We start from the raw sequence: 16620 nt of genomic DNA on the forward strand, positions 1-16620 counted from the left end.
CTTAAAGGACTTTTTAAAACTGTATTACAAAAGCTGAAGAGAACACACCCTGAATGGGGCCCTGACTGAGGCCTGACACCGTTCACTGATGAAGATAAGATAAAGTAACAACTCAGAGCTGGGGACATTCACTGAGCACAGGCTTAACACCTCCAAGATGAGGACCACAGCCCCAGAGCTATCAGCTGCCAGGCTCGAACAGACCCTCGCACCAAGGGGTAGAGGGAGGAGAGGCTCTGGGTATCTGGGAAAAGCCTCTGGTCAGAGGCGCAGTGACTCCCATCCTCCACTGTGCAGAGCCCAGCTGAGGGGTGCTCACTGGGGGGAGCTTACCCACAGCAGAAGGGGTGACATGGCCCATCAAAGGGGCCTCCCTCAAAGGGGTCTCCAGACCCTGCACCAGAGCACCAGAGGTGATGCAACAGACCCTCAGCATTGCAAGGGACAGTGTAAAGCTGGGTCCTGCGAGGGGAGACACATGGGCGTTCCCACCTGCCCCACAGCGTATATTAATCCACAGGATTCTGTACTCTTCGGCGTGTGGCAGCATGGTGCGGCGTGGCCAGGGTGGCGACGGGGGACCCTCACCCCCAGCAGGCCAGATGGAGGGGAGCAACGAGACGTCGTTGGGAACTTCGGATGGGTGATACGCTTCCACCTAACCCCTGTCACCTCCCCCTGTTCCCCCAGCCCCCACGCACACTTCTTTTTCTATTTCTTTCTTTCTTTTCTCTTCCCTTCTCTTTGCCTCTTTTACTATTAAATAAAATACATCCATTTTTTAGCATCAACATCTAACCTCGTTTGGTTTTAATCTCATTTCTGGGGATATTTTGAACCTTCTAAGTTCTTTCCGGTTTATGCTCAGAGACTTAGCTTGCTTTGCTTTCCTGGGTCTAAACCGGATTGTAACAAGCAGTATTTTTGTATCTACAACAGGGCACTGGGGAACTTCCTTGGATATCTATTACAAGGGAAGAAGAATGAGATCTAATGAACCAAAATACAGAACTTAGGATACAGCAGCTAACAACTTGCAAACCTGACAATGACATTTTGTTCCTGTTATGGAGCCTTGAAGATCACTTATTTCTTTATTTTTAATGCGTGTGTTTTGTACTTTGTGTTCTTCTCTCAAAGGTGATTTAAATCTCAGCAGATATTTCCCTTTATTAAAGTGGTATTGAAATTTCCTCAAGCCACTTTGCAAAGTTTCTGGTTACAGATTTTTAGGGACTGTGAATGTCATGTTCCTGTGTCATCCCCTCAGAACAAGATGTTTGATCACTCACAACTGTAACTTTTTGTCTTCCTAATTTTTCCTCAAGCCTAATGGGAGATTGCAGGAGTTGTGGTCCTGAAAGACCACATGCAGCAGGAAGTGAAATGCTTTGTTGGCAGATCAGGCAGAGAACACTCAACTGCATCTCCATCCATAGTGGTCTCCCACAGGGCACAACATTTCAGTGTCATTTATGTGCCTGGCCACTGCCAGGGCTACTGACTGGCACTAGATGTGCTTGATGCAGAGGACAAGCGTTGCATACCGGAATTATATGCTTAAAGTTGCAAAGATGCCTAAAGATATTTTGTATCAGAACCTCTCCCTTGAGGACACAGTGGCATATGATGAGCCCTCCAGTGAAAGAGCCAGTTCAGGAAAGTCCTGTTCAAACTACGCCTGCCATGGCGTAGTGCCCACCTCTTTCATCAGAGGTGGCCTCTTTGACCCAAAATCTCTGTTGTCATACTGTAACTCAGATTTCTGAAACTTTCTAGTCCTTCACAAGTGCTTTTGGGGGTGACATCACTTCACAGATGCGGACTGTGCAAAAACCAGACATCCCCTAATGCAGCCACCCAAATCCTAGGGATTTCGTCTGTGCTGAAACTGCAGCTCATTATCTTTAGTCACTGGCAAGAAACAGCACTTGCGAGGAGAAATCCAGCCCTGTGCCTTTGGATGATCAGTCTCTGGAGATGCTTGCTTCTCTCCACCAACATATCCAGAATGACAGTTGTACACTGATATTGGAACAAGGCTGGGTGAGATAAACTCTGCTCAGATGGTTTTGGACGGGGCACAGAGACTGGAGCTGTATCCAGTAACAGATGTGAGCCATTCAGACTGATGTGGGTGTAAGTCCTTCCTCAGATGTTGTCATGTCACGCTTAGCTTTGATGGCACAAGCCTTGGCTGGAGCTCTACAGCCATAGAAGATGCTGACTGCAGCAGACTGTGGCCTGTCCCTGGGAAAGGGGTCTCTGGCACTAATGCAGTGCAGCAGGTGGGGGTCTGATTGCTGCCCCTGGGTGCCTCTCCTTCAGATGAAGGGACACAACAATAGGAGTGTCTTTTCAGCAAAGAATGCCCTGATACTCACAAATTGTTCCACATCATGACAAGGGATAACATTTTGAAATTTCTGAATGAAAAAAAGAACAAAATATATCTGGGATCAGTGGAAAAAACCTATTCTAAATACATCCCTTTGAATTTTACATTGCAGGGAAAATGCTACATACTTAACAGGAAATACATTTCTGTTATTACAATGAACATTTCTAACCTAGTAGTCTAGATTGCAATCTATTATCCTAATGCACTAATAAAGTGGCAATGAAATGTTTTGGCTTCTCCTCATTGGAGTTTTAGAGAAATTGATTTTTTCCCAAAAACATTGTTTCAATTAAACAGCATTTTTCATTGCAAGATTGTTCTTTGAGAATTTTGAGGAAGCTTTATCTATGACAAGAAAGATTCATAGATTACAGATGCTGCTGGTCTGAATTTGTCTCCTATATAAACATATTTCCTGTACCATGCTGGATTTGCAGATAGATCTTTTTTCCCAACATAAAATAAGGGAGAAAAAAATTAGATTAAGAGAGATTATTTTAATCTTAGAACTGTTAGAAAATAGATTGATGTGTTGTCAGAGTGAAAAAGAGACCCAGAAAGTGAAAGCTAGGGCTGAAAATGTCAGACTTAAAATAAATCTAACCAGGCAAGTTGAATTTTAAATTGTTCCATAATACTACAGTGACACTCTGAGCAATAATTAAGTTCTCTATTGTTTGCATTCAGTGAAGAATCTTTTAATATCCTGCAATTTATCATTCTAAAACTGCATAGCAATATAATCTACTCCATTCTAAATAGAGCTGTAATCGTTAAAGAAATGGTAAAATGCATCAGAAATTCACCACAAACTGCTGGCATCATTATTATTGGGACATGGTTTGGTGATTTGTCATGAGATATTGAGATTAGTTCACTAAAGACAAAATCTGTAGGAGTACTAAGCAGTGAGCAGAATCGAGATGCTCAGACCCCTTCCTGATGAGGAGGTTTAGGGTCTCTTTGCTCCATTTCCTTTGGACAGAGCTCAGGGTCTGTTCTTGGCTGCACTGGCAGATGGCTGTGTTTGTTTTAGTGGGTCATCCCCACTGAAGTGCTTGCTGGTGTAGATAACAGCAGAACTGGACCTTGCAGCAGTGCATGGACCAGTTGCATGTTGCAGCCACTCATGGTTTGTGTGATTTGAAGCTTGGTGCCCAAGCTGACTGCACACGTGAGATCAGTGGCTATCCATCATACTGAGGCACTGGGATGGAGTCACCCTCACCCAAGTCTGGACACTGAAAGTTTTAAGTTTTAAATTCTAAGTTTGCCCCACAGCCTACAACTTTCCTGGGTCTTAGGACTCCAATGCAAAGCCACAGCACTTCTTCAAAGAAAGAGATGCTCAAGTTAAACAGCTGCTGACAGTTCCCAATTCAGTTGTTTTGGGCCAAGAGAGAAGGTTGTCATCTGTAAGGCAAGCCATTCTCTAACTGATAAAATCCATTGTCTCCTAATGCATGCCATATTAAGGCATGTCATTTTAAGTTTCCTCAAAGGAGCAAGTCTCCTTCATCCCTCCTCCTACTAAGCTTCATCAGTTTGGGCTGCAGAGACCTCTTGGTAGCTTTTGTCATTGATCACCATGTGGTACCCCTTCCATCAGGAGGCTCCTTTTAAGCTGTTCCTCTAGTATTTGGGAAGCCTAGATATGAAAACCTTTAAGCTGAGTACTAAGTTCATCACTTGCAGCATGGAATAGTGAAAGAGCACACAATGACAAGTATCCCAGAAAAACGAAGGGGAAAAGCATGAGGGTGTCAAAATCAGGAGAAGCTGCTAATTCCCAGATGTAAAAGATGCAGGCAATCCACTGATGCACAAGGCAGGGACATCTCCCTCATTCCCACAGCATTATTTCTTCCTCAGAAAGTGGCTGCATGCAGGCAGTTGCCCACCACCCCATTGCACACCCTGGAGAGCTGAGCCAGATGTTCTTCAAACACAGCTAAAGGCTGCAGGACCCCTGTCCTCAGGAGGACCCCCCTTGTGAAGGCTGATGCCTGACCAGAGAATGCACAGGAGAAAGGGGAGCCACAATTCTGCCCTCACACAGCACCTACTCATTGGTCCTCTCCTGGGCATGAAATGGTCTGTAGGCAAACTTCCAATGAGTATCTCAAGAGACAGGGCCTTCGGAAAGGATCTGTGTGTGGAGAGTGGTGGAGGAGAGAAATCATGTGGTGGTAAGTGATAAGAAACCAAAACAGGCAGCTGCCAAAACCTGAAATATCTGTAAACACTGACTATGAAGACATGGTTAAGATAAAACATAATGCTTTAACACAGGGTTCAGTGTGAAGACAAGAACCTTTGCTTTGCTCAGTTGGGAAAGAGAACATAAAAAACCTGAACTTTTCACAATGAAGCAGCAAATAATTACTTTGCCTTATTACCCTGTCATCTTCCTCTTCCCCTCAGCCCTCATGAGTCATCACTCATCCCAGTGGCAGTGTCACAGATCTGCTAATGGAAACCACATTCTGCTGGTGGTGCTAAGGACTAAGTTCTCCTCTGCATAGGAAGAGCAGGGAATGAGCAAAAAGCTGTCTTCCCTCCTTGGCCTTGCTCTGGCATGGGGAAAGAAATGAGCTGTGTGCAGGAAGAGAAACTGAGGGTCACAGCTATCCAGGGCGGCTGCAATGCCAGGACGCAGGAAAAACAGGGAAAGACAGTTAACATTAAAGAAACTCTGTGAGGACTCAGGGTTTTTTCCTCTGAATTCCCCACATACAGACTCTTTGTTTCCAAAGGCACTATGTTTCCAAACTCAAGTTCCCATCTATAAGTCATTTTACTCATTTCTACTTTTTTTTTTTCAGGAGGAAATCTAGTATTGCAGAAAAAAATGCTCCTAGAATTTGGGTTCTTTCTCTTTAATTCCACAGAAGTTATCAGAGACAGTAATTAATGAGATGTGGGATTCTAATAATTATTACTATTCTTTCTCATTATTGTGTCTTAAAATATGAAGTTTGCTCATACTTATTATAAATTCTCAGCTGCTCCTAGCCAACCATTCAGTTTAAGGACACAAGCACTACAGGTGGGTAAGATGCAATTTCCCCTGTACATTTGTACTACCACAGGTTTCTAAATCTCAGCAGTATCAGAAAGCAAACTATTCTACCCTTTTCAAAAGCTGATTTATTAACGTCTCAGAAAGAGAAGCAGCATTGTTAAAAATGCACAGTAATTTGCTGCTCTTAAAATCAATCAAGCACAGCCAGCACTGGCTGCTATATTGACAGGATAAAAACATGAGGCAGCCCACTGCACCAGCTCCAGCACTGCTGGCTGCGATCTCCTCAGGCTGGAGACAAGTGTGAACATTGCCAGCCATGTCCCCACAGAGTTTGCTAAGATCCAGCTAAGAGTAACTTGGAGGCAAGCAGAGAAGTATGTAACACTTCCTTAATATCCTTCAGAGGTGCTCAGATGAACTGGAGGTTGAAACCCTGCAAAAAATATGGGCAGCTGGGAGCTGTTAAGATGAGATTGACTTCAGAGGGACCAAGGGAACTTTTTTACTTTGAGTGACTTACAGAAGGAGCGGGGAAAAGGAAGAAGATTCCTGCTGTTCTTGTTTATCCCAGGGGAAATAGGTTGAGCCAGTGTTCTGCAGCACTGTCCAGCCCCACCACTGAATCCCTGGTCCTCAGGGTCACAGATACCACATTTCCCAGTGCCTCTTCATTCCAACAGGACACCTGAAATAAGGAGCACCCCTCATCATGGCTTTCTGCAGATAAGGATACTGAGTTCTATTAGTGGGAACAGTCACATGGTATCTACTGCAGGTCACAACTGCTGTTAGCCCTCAAGCCTACACTGTAGAGTCACACCACCTAAGTGAGATGCTCTTGGATGACAGGCCAAAAACATTAAGGTTCTTTTAACCAGGACAACCTGCCAACTGTGGTACACTACTGAGTGCTGTTTCATGGCTGTCTTCTATACTGATGAACTAAATAGTGCCAGAGCCCCTGTCCTACCCCTGAGGCAACAGATACAGCTGGCTGGCATCCTTATTATCAAAAAGAAAAATGTATGACCACACTGCATTTGTCTACTGGGAGAAGTCTCTGGCTCATGGCACTTTTTGGACCACACCCAGGAATCCTTTGGGAGAGTTTTAGTTGGTCCGGGATTAAATCACGCCATGTTTTTCTCTGCAAATCCATATATGTCCAAGCTTAAGGGCCTGTGGCTACTTACTTGAATAGTCTAGAGGTAGCCTTCTGTAATGCAGATAGTCAATATCTGTGTGCACCTGTGAAATTTTCATGTTCTGCAGAGGTTTTGGTACAAAATTACTAAGAACTACTCTGGTAAGGGATCATTTACTGGTTTAGAAAGTTGCAAAAAATCCAAAATATAGAATGTAGGACTATCATGATGTCCTGGCCTGATGTTATGAAGCTACTTTATTCTTTAGAGGCCCGCTCAATGCCCAAGGACGCTGTGCCTTTACGATGGACCCGGGGGCGGGGCCGGAGCCACAGGGCCGAGTGCGGGGCTGTTGAACGGCTCAGCCCAACGGCTCGGGGGCTTCGGGGGGCTGGGCAGCACTGAGGGGGGAGTGCGCTGGGAGCGCTGGGTTGATCTTTGGGTTTCTTTTGTGTTCCGGCTGGCTGGAAAAAGGTTCTATTGGTTTTTTCTTGTTCTTTTTCCTTTCCCTCCCCCTTGCCTCACTGCCTTCCTTCCCTCCTCGCCGGTCCAGGGAGCCTGCGGGGGTGGCCCCAACTGGTCCAAGCCCGTGTGTCTGTTCCCTCTCTGGGAATTTGTTGTAGTTTGAGGTTGGTTTTTTGTTCGTTTGGTTGGGGTTTTTTGTTTGTTTGTTTTTTTATCCTGTTCTACCCTATGTTGTTTGTGTGTTAATAAACAGTTTATTTTTTTTCCCCACTTTCACTTCTTGTGACCCATTTGTCTCATTGAAGGAGGAAAAGGGGAGGTCCTTGTCCCGTGAGAGGAGGTGCTCATTCCGGAGTGCTTCCTCCTAAAATTTTGTCTCCAAAAACCAAGACACATGGTCACTTCATATTTTCAGTATGAGCCTCATCAAATCTGTAGCAGTTACCCTATCCTTTACTCTGAAATGAGTTTATGGTGAAATAATAGTTTTCTGTATAATAATCTTTCTGTATTGTAAGAAGCCACTGAACACAGCGTCTCTCCACGAATGATCAAAACTAGCTACTGAGATTTTCCTATTCAATTTAGGGACAAAAATCTCATATGGCAGCATTTCCCAAGGGGAGGAAAAAATGAAAAGGAAGAGTAGATTTTAAATATTTTTGTGCATTCTCAAGGAAATTTTAAAATATAGAAAATTTAAGGAAGGCACACTGCTGTTTTTTTTTTTTTTTTTTTTTTGGCTTGAGTTTAGCTTTTGCTGAACTTCTAGTAGTTACTGGTTAATGCATAATATTCTTTGCATAGGTACCAAAGCACTGTGGTGATGGCTGTGGCATAGCAGCTGAGAAAAGGAAAATTAATTTGAGGCTGTGGCAGACTGAAAGGTCTGTTGCTGTTTTGCTGTGATATCTTTACTAACGTAAGTATTGTAACCATGACATTCTTGCTACAAGGATAACATGATCCATCCTTCCATAAACCTAGAGGATAGTTAAAAACCTTCGGGGCTGATATACTTCCCAGTACAGCTCCAGTTTTTAGAATATTTGTGTATAATAAATGGTTATGAGTGAACTCTGAACAAAATACCTAATCAGTGTCACAACTGCATCTGTGCTATCTCAAAACAATCTCCCCAAAAGCAGACATCCTCATTTTAACCATAGAAGACATTTCTCTAAGCTGCAGCAACTTGAATGCATCTCATTCATCTTTGTACTCCTGATGAATTGAGTCTAGACTACCAGTCGGGGGCTGGGGGAGAATCTGCCTCGTGCAATTATCTGTGTTTAAAAAGTGAGTGTAGACATTGGGACTAAACAGCAGGAAAAGGCTCTTACTCAGACTATGCAATAAAGGGCAATCACACTTGTTATTTGAGTTTCTTGTCTCTTCATGAGTCAGCTTTGCCATTACTCTTACCACACAGACCAGTGGAAATATTTTGAGTATATCTCACTTCTCCTTTACTTTATGCTGCATTGGATCCCCCCAAAAGAAGTATTCTTATTATGATCAGACACTAAATGAAGTTTCAGGTTTTGTCTATGCAAGTGGCATTAGAGCCAGCTGATTTTAACAGGAGTTTATAAGGGGCTTGAATCAACTCCACTACATTAGTTCCAGCTAATGATGGATGTGGTTTTGTTGGGAGCATTTAGATTTACCACATAATAATTGTTTCAGATCCAGACAGGCTCAATTTACAGACTCTCTTTGTCCTTAGGAAAGCTACATTTATTTTGCTGAGCAAAAAATCTGAATATTCAAAAGATGTTTCCCTGGGATGTGAATGAGGGGCTATTTGGCAGGAATGGAAGTGGCAGCCTGGGAGCCGAGGTCTGCAGAAATCTTTAATCGAAATGTTCTCTCAACCCTCTGATTTCCAGGAGAGCTTTCACATACAGCCACAAATGGAAAATATTTTGCAAGGAAGTATAGGGATAGTGAAAAAATCCTACCATAATGTTCATGCTACTTTTATTAAGTAAAAGTTACCCTGCAAGGATGGAATTCTGCTCTCATCCTTATTTTGTATCATGAAATTCTATGACTTCTGTGATCACAGAATAGTTTGGGTTGGAGAGGACCTTAAAGATCATCTAGTTCCAAGCCCTCTGCCATGGGCAGGGACACCTTCTATTAGACCAGGCTGCTCAGAGCTCTGTCCAACCTGCCCTTGGACACTTTCAGGGATGAGGCATCCACACCTTCTCTGGGCAACCTGTTCCAGTGCTTCACTACCCTCACAGTAAAGAATTTCTTCTTAATATATAATCTAAATCTGTCCGTTTAAAGATATTCCCCCCATATCCTACCTCCAGATTTTTTCTAGGCCTTCCAGGTACTGGAAACTGCTCTAAAGTGTCCCCAGAACCTACTCTTCTCTAGACTGAACAACCCCAACTCTCTCAGCCTGTCTCCATAGGAGAGGTGCTCCAGTCCTTTGATCGTCTTCATGGCCTCCTTTGGACCCACTTCAACAAGTCCATGTCCTCCTCATGTTGGTGGCCCCAGAGCTGGATGCAGCGCTCCAGGTGGGGTCTCACCAGAGCAGAGCAGAGGGACAGAATCCCCTCCCTCACCCTGCTGCCCATGGAGCTTTTGGTGCAGCCCAAGACATGGTTGGCTTTCTGGGCTGCAAGGACACATTGCTCTTCTTGACTTCTCTGATGATGCCCACAACTTATGTCCTAACCCAAGTCCCTCTGCTTTAATAGGAGTGTTTCCACTATCTTCAATGGAGCCATTACAGAAAGCAATGTAATAAGCAAAGCTGAGATTTCAAAGTCTGTATTTAATGTAGTGTCTTAATAACATGCTTTGCTGTGGAAACTGAGGACAAAAATCTCAGTCTCTTAAATGAAATCTTCCCTTAGTATTTCTGTGCCAAATCAAAATAGTCCGGTTTAATCAAAGAAATAAATGGATAAATGAAATAACTTACAGACATTCATCTTCTACCACTCAGAGAACTGGGAAAGCATATGGTGTTCTCAGTGAATTTTTTGGCAGATATTCTGGAAGAATAGTAAAGCAGGAAAGGAGACAGGAAAACATGACACAAAACAAAGAACGTACCACATATAAATGTTTAGTGCTGCACTTTATTTAGAGTGGACCAACTTGTAAAACATTTGACATCAATTTCATTTGAAAGCTGTGAGTGCTTACGGGATTTTCTAATGCAGTTCAGTAACTATATTGGAAGAGATTCTTTACTGTGAGGGTGGTTAGATGCTGGGGCAGGCTGCCCAGGCAGATTGTCAATATTCCAACTCTGGCCAGTATTCCAATTCAAAGCCAGGCTGGACAAGGCCTTCAGCAACCTATTCTAGTGGGAGTTGTCCTTGCCTATGTCAGGGGAGGCTGGGACTAGATGATCTTTAAGGTCCATTGCAACCCCTTAACATTTTATGATTCTAGCACACAAATCATTAAGAGAGATGAATAATAGCAGTATCTGAGACATTAAAACCATTTTATTGTCTATAAATGTCTTTCTGCTGGCCTGAAACCCCAGATATCTCAGCAGCTCAATCACAGCAACTTTAAATAAGTTCTGTAAGCTGCTGCAGGCACCTTGGCTGTCCAAAAGATGTTGCCACCAATATAATTTTCTCCTGAAGCACTACAAGAACTCACTGCACATGAGCTTAACTAAGAGTGCTAAAACCTACTACTAGGTTAGACAAAACACTTGCAGGGTCAGAGTAAATGGCACTGGCTTTGCTGATACTCAGGCGGATTGCACAGTGTGCATGATCCCTACAGCAGATTGCTGTTGGAACTTGCACACCAAGTGGTGGCAGCTGTTTAAAGCCCTGCACAGTGGGAATTAGGTATGGAGAGCAAAGTTGGAGTGGTGCATCCCTCCTCTCACTTTCTTTGAAGCTTCAGAAGCTATCCCTGAGAGTCACCGCAGCCAGAACATAATGTTGTCTTACAATATGAGAAAGCCCCTTTTCTACATTTCTTGGGAGAGACATGTTTCATTTAAGTGGCTAGAGGTACATGTGTTCCTAGATCACCTGGGATGCAGCTAACATTCTTACATGCATTTTGGAGACATCCCATTCATGGGAAAATCTGATAAAACTCTATAATATGCTGTAAAACCCTTCGCAGAAACCACTGTCAGCTCTCAAAGGAGTGTTTGCCATCAGTCCTACTTCAGCCACAGCAGCTCCCACAAGGAGTTTGGTGTAACTGAAAGGGTGGCCAGGCAAAGGCCTGGCAGCCTACAAGTGCTGCCAGAGGGATTCTACCAAGTTTTCACGCAGGGATGGGGGAGAAGTACCTCTGTCATTTCTCCACTTGCACAGCTGTGCCGGGATTGGTACATGTGGCCTCATGTCTTCTTACACTCACATTTGCCTTGAACAGAAACCATTTACTTAAATCCAAAGGAAAAAATCTGGTCTTTTGATTCTATGTATCTGTGAAAACAGAGGAGACCTATACACTTTGTGGTTTACCTGCTTCATGTGTCATCCTACCACATGGCTGGCTCTAAGGCCTGCTCAGAAATAGAAGTGGAAAAAACCAGACAGGTATAAGACATCTTTAAATAAGACTTTCTGAGGGAGGGAACAGCAACCCATTCTAACCATTGGTTAGAAAGATACTATTTTCAGCTGCCAGCTATAATTAAACAACTCATTTTCCTAAGGCAGAAGAAGATCACAAGCTTCCTCCACAGAAAAAGGTTTTGGTTTTTAATTAAGTTGCCAAGGAACTGCTCTAACAGCCAAGCCTGTGAGATCTTGAGTTTGGGGGGTCGATCTGAGGCTGTCAGATATGTCCACATTTAATGAGAAAAACTACATACGTTAATGAAGACTTAAATGAACAGCCTTTTAGGCATTTAACTTCTTTTCCTTCTTTGTATCTTTGGACAAATAAGTAGCAGTCATTCAAGTAAAAATGCTTGGAATTATCATGGTCTGCTGTGAGTCACTCTCTCTCAGAGGGCACTTTCCCAACAGTGGTAGCAAATCAGGATTGTAGGCAAGAGGCAGGACCACAAAGTGGCCAGAGGGGTCTGGGAGGAAAGAGAGAGGGGATTGTAGTCAGGGAGGATCAAGAGTGGAGGCCCATCCGTAGGAAGGGCCTCTCCAGACCACCTGTCCTGCTGGGACCAGCTCTTCTCTCTAACCTCTGCTGCCACCCAGGGCATCCACTTTGCATCTCTCTGCCACCTCCTCTCTCCAGGGCCTAGGAGTCCATGGACAACCCTGGACAGGCTTTAACATAAAGGACAGACATACCTCACAATGTTGCAGGGAGAGCAAAGGTAGAGACAGAGACAAACACCACAAACCCAGTGCTACAGGTATCTGGTGATATAATGCTATTTTTTCCCTCTCTCCCCAGTCCTACCCTTCATTATTTACTCTGATTTTATTATTTGGATCTCTAATTGAACTATTTTCTAAAGTATTTGTCTAATAATCAGTGAACTAAACAAAGATATGTTACGTGGCATAGTACTGCTGCCTTGAGCAGAACTTTAAAAAGATGGGCTCTCTTATGCCCCAACAATTCTTCCTTTTCCAGTAATGTTTAAAGAATGTAACTACTGCGTAATTACTGGCATTATCTCTGTGCCAGATAATGACTTACCTTATTTGACATTTGAGAAACGCCAGGGTTGTGTTTCCTTGAGTGCTCCCACAAGAAAGGCAGCATTTCTATGAAACCAATACACTGAAATGCAACTTGGCACTGCTGTGGCTGAGGGGGGCTGCTGGGATCATCCCCAAATGCTGCTCAAAACCATCATGCGTGGCATGGAAGGCTGAGGGAAGATTAGAAGCATGTTTTAGAGTTGTGCAGGCTGTGTTTGGCGAGGGTCAGAGAGGAGAGGCTTACCTACATAGAGACTAGGTTTGCACAAGGTGTGGAGAACATAACAAAAGGGAACTGTGACATTTCTGTCTATAATTAACCAATTTATTTTTTTTCCTAACAACAGACAATATACTGCAGTTCCAGTAGGGGCATAAATGCCTCCCCTTATTATTTTCAAGAATCCCTTTATTTTTCCAAGGAAGAAAACACTATTTCATTAAACACATGCTGCTTTCCAACACCCAAATCAATATTTACCCTTTACTGACAATGCAGTCAGACCTTCTGCTTACTTGATATCCATTTTTCTTTCTAACTCCTCCCATGTCCCTTCCAGTCCCCACCGTTGTACAGCTGCTATAGCCCCAATAGCAATGGCAATTAAGGTTGCCAAAAGTGGTGACAGCAGTCAATGCATCCAACAATCTCTAAAAGTTATACGGGAAAAGAAGGGCTTTCTGCACTCTCCTCACCTTAGTAACCGAGGCATCCATTGGGCCTGCCTGGGGGAACCCTGTGACTTGGAAAATACAAAACTTGGACTTTGCAGGTAAGATATAATTATGAGGCTTTGTGCTTTTTTTTTTTTTTTTTTTTTTTTTTTGCATTAGGAAGCTGAAATTTGAGAGAAGACACTTGTATTTCTCCATTTGTCTTGGTTTATATCTTATCCCCACAAATAAAGGTTTCTTTCTATGGCAGCAACATTAACTGCCAGGGAAAAAAAAAAGCTGCAGAAAGAAAAGGCATTTATTTTCCTTTAAACCTTTTATACTCAACTGTCTCCCCCTTGGCACTCTACCAGGAAGTGGGACAGCTTGCGTTATTTAATAACCCCTGCGTAGTCTGTGCATTCCTTTGAAGTTGTGTATTTCTAATACTTTCTAAATAAAACACCAAACAAACTCATCACATAAAGTGCATCCAGTCACCACCTGAATTTTAATGCTCCATTTCTGAAGTCTCTTTTCTGCCCCACAGATTTTTAAATATATGTTCATTTTGTGTGTCTGGAAAAAGACATGACTCAATGACAGCTAAAACCACTTAAGCAGCCATTTGCCTCCAGATACAGCAAGCTTGTGCAAAGCTTACAAAGCATTGCTCTGTGCCTACAAACTATATAAAGACAGTGAATTAAGTGGAATTCCCTAACCTAAAAAAAGAAAATTATTTAGAAAGAAGGAAAGCTAATCACATTTAAATACTCAAAAATGAGAGAACTGCATGGGTCAGATGTCCCTGTCATCCAGCAACATGTCTTGAGAAAGGAGAAGGTGGACAGGATTTAGGTCTGTATACATTTGCTGTTCTCACAGAATCTGTCAGGCAGGTGTTTATGGACTTCCTGAGCCAGAGGCTACATGCAGACAACTACATTTAATAGTTTTTGATGGACCTGGCCTCTCCTAACAGGTACAATCCCTTTCTGAATCCATTTTCACCTGCTGTGACCATGATGTCCTGTAGCAATGAGTTCCACAACTCTGACTGTGCTGTAGGAAGACACCTCTGTGGAATGCATCTGAAAAAGTCACAGGACCTCTATTTTTGTAGCATACCTCTCATCTGCCTTCCCTCACAGCTTTCTGTTCCCTCCTTCTGCTTTACCTTCTGAGATTAAGGGAATATTTGACTTCACTGGGTAGCACTGGGTGCAGCCAGTATTGGAGCTGTGGAGACTGATTTCTACAGCACCTAAATGATTATGTATTTTGTTCTCATGGTTTTTATCTTAGTAATTCCTAATGTTCCCTTTACCTTTAAACTTGAACATCAGCTCTTCCCTGAGTGTTGGTAGCTAAGTCATGTGTTTGTGTTTAGCTAGGGCCATTTCCTGCCTTTTGCATTACTTGCAGTCACCGATAGAATTTCACCTGTCATCTTCTTACCAGGTCAGCCAGTGTCATGAAATTCTCACTGCAAGATGAACTCTAGACACTGATTCAAAAATTTAAATTGAAAACAAACCAACTTATTGGCTGAAGGGTGGAAATGAGAGAAAATAGTAGGACGAAAGCTCTCTGCTTGGTAGCACAATTAGCAAATCCCTTTATCTTACCAGAGATGAAATTTCCAAACCTGCAAAGGATTAATGCTCAAATACTTCCCAGGGTCAGTGACCTTAAGAGGGACTTAAGTAGTGCTTAAATTTTATATTAATCTCCAGACAGAGACCATTCAGTAAGTTCATATTTGCTCAGGAAGCTAGAGACTTCTGAAGAAAATTTCTCCTATATCCAATACAGAGGGCACCGGCTCCACAGCGGCTCTGGCTGACATCACAAACAGTTGTTTGTGGTTGCTGTAAGTGACTTCCATACCTGCGACCTGGAAATGGCTCATGGAGGGACATCCTGCCAAGGATAGACTGCAGGAGCCCTAGGAACTGAGCAAAACCTTGTGCTTTCAAAGAAGTGAAATAAATACAAAAGAGGTTGCATTTTTGAGCCACCCCAGGAAGAATAACAGCCAGATGAATTTTGGTTTGCGTGTTAGTTAATTATTAAAAATTGACACCAGAAGATATAATGCTGTACATAGCAGAAGCAGAAAGGAAAAATAGAAAGTGTTTCTGTGAGAAACCATAAATCTTAGAAACTATAAGCTCTGGCAGTTGTAATGGCACTAAATTTTTAAGATGGCTTTAGAAAGCAGGGGCTCTACATGTGGAAGTCAGGTTCTATTTAATTATTAAAGCCTCTGTGGAGTAATAAGAAAACAGATCAATCAACCAGATATTTAACAGTACGAAGGCACTGGGACAAAAAACATACTCAGTAAAATATATTTAACCCTCTGTATGCATGTGCACACTTTATATGTATGCCCACATGCTGCAGCAAGCCCCTAAGAGTGCAGCTTCACAGCCTATAAAAAAAGCATTTAATTTTCCACCTTGTGCTGGCAGTTGACTTTCCTGCCATTAGTGTTCAGTGCTTGGGCGCTTCTGGGCAAGGAAGTTAATAGTGAACAGGCTCATACCCAGGCATGTAAATAAACTTTATACTTTTCATGTGTGTTTCTTACAGAAAAAATGTACTTAGTTTGACCCACAGGAATTTAAATTTAACTACATTTTTATCTTGATGATCACAGGTAATTTTTTTTCTATCTAGTATGCAAAAGTATTAGGAATATTAATAAGACCTCAGAATAATGTTTAATTGATCTATGTTACAGCTTTAGAAGGCAATTTTGTGCACTATATACACAAAATTAAATATAAAGAGACTAAAACTATGATTTAATATAGAGGATTCCATTTGAAGAAGTGTTCATCTGAACTACATGAGTTGGTGTTTTATTTTCTGAGGTTGACAATGAAGAAGCAGGTTTCATTTTGGTCAGAGGTGAAGTGCTGTAATATACATCTTTCTCCTTTTTCACAATACTACTTGATTACTACTTGAGCATTCTAAACTTTTTTCTCATTATGTTCAATTATATAACTGCAATTCCAAATAACATTATACAAATATTTATATGGAAAAGCAAAATGTCTGCTTTTGTTCAGAATTCAATTTGGCTTCTTTCCAGCAAATTGAAAATTTTCAGTTTTCAGTAACTCTTCCCTTTTTTTAGCTATTACTCATTTCAGCCTTTTTAATAAAAAAACTTCAGTTTCAGTACATTTTAGCTAATTTAATTAAATCTTTTAATGTACATCTCATTTGACTAGATCTAAATAAATTGCTGAACTAACAAAAAGACCAGATATCTAA

The 16620-nt window shown here is 42.3% G+C and overlaps 1 long non-coding RNA gene across 1 annotated transcript; it reads right to left on the bottom strand.

Annotated features, from left to right (window-relative positions):
- Nucleotides 1-321: 321 nt before the first annotated feature.
- On the bottom strand, nt 322-12783 carry LOC116442187. The gene is made up of 3 exons (XR_004239433.1): nt 12771-12783; nt 3335-3340; nt 322-455 (listed from the first exon to the last, which is right to left on the bottom strand). It is a non-coding gene; the product is annotated as an uncharacterized LOC116442187 (long non-coding RNA).
- Between the last annotated feature and the right edge of the window lie 3837 nt (nt 12784-16620).

Source organism: Corvus moneduloides, chromosome 3 (genome assembly GCF_009650955.1).
Source record: "Corvus moneduloides isolate bCorMon1 chromosome 3, bCorMon1.pri, whole genome shotgun sequence".
Lineage (NCBI taxonomy): Eukaryota > Metazoa > Chordata > Aves > Passeriformes > Corvidae > Corvus > Corvus moneduloides.